Below are 3,353 nucleotides of genomic sequence, written 5' to 3'. Positions count from 1 at the left end.
AGAGGCACCGAAGAGCAGGAAGGACACTTCAGAAAACCAAATTAGTGCGTTAGAAAACCAGATTAAGTTGAATTTAGAGAGTAATTTCGTTTATGAGAAGTGAAATAGACTTGTAACAATTAGACATGGAGCCTCGACCCAAGAGAAGACTTTGTACAGAGACCAAAGAAGAGTGGGAGTTGCTGGTCAATGGCTGTAGAGTTTCAGTCATACAAGGCGAGTAAGTTCTAGAGCCCCCCGGGATGAGAGCCTGCCAACGGGCGGCAATACCGTACTGTGCACTTCAAATTTTAACAGGGAGGGGCGCCTGCTCGGCTCAGTCAGCTAGGCATCCGACCCTCGATTCCAGCTCAGGTCGTGATCTCATGGTTCGTGGGATCGAGCCCCTCGCTGCGCTCTGTGCTGAGAGTGCGGAGCCTGCTTGGGATTCTCTCTCTCCGCCCCTCCCCTACTTGTGCTCTCTTTCTCTCTGAAAAATAAATAAATAGACATTAAAACAATTTAACAGGGTAAGCTACGTTAAGTGTCCTTACCACAATAAAGATAGAAAGTTCCTGAAGGAAAGATCAGATTGGGTGTGGTCAAATAAAACAATAGGAAAAATTTTCTTTGGGGTGAAATCATCATCATCATCAAACAAATGTGAATCTTCAGATCAATCTCTTAGTGCAAAGCAGAAAGAAAGACAGAACAAGCCAGAGCCTGGGGCCGTTGTTACGTTGTAGGGGTGATGAGGTCGAGCAGCAAAACAGACAGTATCGCGAGCACCGGAAAATCCACGCCGTTTGAGTGATTTGAAACATCACAGGGATCATAGGAAGATAATTATCAGAATATTAGGAGGCCAATTCACTCCTAGGACAAATGTAGCTTGTAAGTTTAAGTGAACAAATACAGTTTTCTGTCACAAACATTTTATCAAACATAATCTCAAGGTTATAAGTGGACAAACTTTGGAAGATGCATGTTAAAGCAAGTCTATCTTTGGGGCATCTGCCTTCCGCTCAGGTCGTGATCTCAAGGTTCGCGAGTTCAAGGCCTGCATCGGGTTCCTGTTGTCATTGCAGAGCCTGCTTCAGATCTTCTGTCTCTCTGTCTCTCTGTCTCTCTGTCTCTCTCTCCCTCTCCCCATCCCCCACTTGTGAGTGTGTGTGTGCGCTCTCTCTCAAAAATAAAAACTTAAAAACATTTTTTTAAACCAACCCTATGTTTTACTGTTAGAGAAAAGTTTAGTAAATAGGCTGTGTAGAAATCCAGCTTTGTGATGACAAGATACAGATTTAGATTTAACTTTACTGTTTATAAACTGACTTGAACTATTTCTAACTTTCTTCCTTCACTGTCTAATCAAAGGCTGATGACTGACACAGCACCGCTAGAAACTTGTGGGTGTGATTTCCTCCAGAGTGCTAATGAAGACTGAGACTGTTATAAAATTTTATTGAGATACAGCTTACAAGACCTAAGTAATTGGGATTAGAAGACTTGGTGTTTTAAGGGTGTCAGTTCTTCACAGACGCATCTATGGATTCATCTCAATCTACGTTCCTGGTACCAGATAGCAACATTTATTTTATTTCTTAAGATTTTTAAATTTAGGGGCACCTGGGTGGCTCAGTCAGGTAAACATTGGACTTCGGCTCAGGTCATGATCTCACAGTTTGTGAGTTGGAGCCCCTCATTGGGCTCTGTGCTGACAGCTCAGAGCGGGGATCCTGCTTCAGATTCTGTGTCTCCCTCTCTCTCTGCCCCTCCCTCACCCACATTCTCTCTCTCTCTCTCTCTGTCTCTCTCTCAAAGATAAACATTAAAAACATTTTTAATTAAAAAGATTTTTAAATTTATTGTTAAGTAATGTCTGTACCCAATGTGGAACTTGAACTCACAACCCCGAGATCAAGAGTTGCAGCTTTAACAGGTGAGCGAGCCAGGCACCGCATCGACATTTACCTTAAGGCCACAGTAATTAAGACAATGTGATGTGGGCACAAGGACAGAGCAATAGACCAGTGGAACATATTAGAATCCAGAAGCAGGGCCACATTATAGATGGACATTGACTTATGACAAAATAGCTCAGCAGAGCAGTGCTACAGGGTCAGTCAGAGATCTATGTGAAAAGCTGAAATTCAGGGCACCTGGCTGACTAGAGCACATGACTCTCGATCTCAGGGTCATGAGTCCAAGCCCCGCATTGGGTGTAGCGATTACTAAACATAAAAGAAAGTAAGCTTTAAAAAAAGTGAAAGCTATTTTTTCTTTTGAAAAATGAAATTTGACCCCTGCCTCACACTATACCCGAAAAATCAGTTTCAAATTAATTAAAACTCTGTGAAGAGCAAACAACAAAATTTCTAGAACAGCACCCCCAAAGCCACTAACCAGGAAAGAGAAGTTTGATAAATTTGACTACATTTAGATTCAGATCTGCTGTTCATGTATCGAGGTTGAGCGTGAAGACAATAATTCTCTTGGGTAATGAGCTAGGAGTGGGATGGTTGCCTTGTGAACCAAGAGACAGGTGAGCACTACTGACACTGGAAAAACCACCCTCACTGTATATATTTCCCGGTGGCTCTTTGTGATGGCTGCATAGTATTCTGTGGTATAGGATATACCACAGTCTATCCACCGCTTTTGGTATAAGTCTGACATCATCTATGCTGGTTCTTCTATGGAGGTGACCATCTTGTCTTAAAAATTCACTTGTGGGGCGCCTGGGTGGCTTAGTCGGTTAAGCGTCCGACTTTCGCTCAGGTCATGATCTCGCGGTTCGTGGGTTCGAGCCCCGCGTCGGGCTCTGTGTTGACTGCCAGCTCAGAGCCTGGAGCCTGTTTCAGCCTGTGACTCCCTCTCTCTCTGACCCTCTCTTGCTCACGCTGTCTCTCTCTCTCATAGAAATAAATTAAAAAAAAAATTCACTTGTAAGAGTTCTTTGTATATTAAGGATCTTAATCTATCATGTATCATGTGTGTTATGAAATGTATTACCTAATTTGTCATTAATCAATCATTTACCTCTCTTTATAACATTCTGCTCTATGAAAGCTTTACATTTTCAGGCAATAAATTTATCATCAATATTTTCAATTATGGCTTTGAGGGGTTTTATTTTGTTTTTGGTTTTTTTTTTAATTTTAGAGAAAGAGCATGCATGAGTGGGGGAGAGGGGGAGAGAATTTTTTCCAACTTATTTATTTATTTTGAAAGAGAGCATTCACACAAGTAGGGGAGGGGCAGAGAGAGAGGGAGGGAGAGAGGGAATCCCAACCAGGGTCTGCTCACGGTGTCCATCATGGGGCTCAAACCCACGAAACATGAGATCAAATGCTCACCTGACTGAGCCACCAGTC

The sequence above is a fragment of the Crocuta crocuta genome, unplaced genomic scaffold (assembly GCF_008692635.1).
Source record: "Crocuta crocuta isolate KB4526 unplaced genomic scaffold, BGI_CrCroc_1.0 scaffold1015, whole genome shotgun sequence".
In the NCBI taxonomy this organism is placed as follows: Eukaryota; Metazoa; Chordata; class Mammalia; order Carnivora; family Hyaenidae; genus Crocuta; species Crocuta crocuta.
This window is presented reverse-complemented; position numbering follows the sequence as displayed.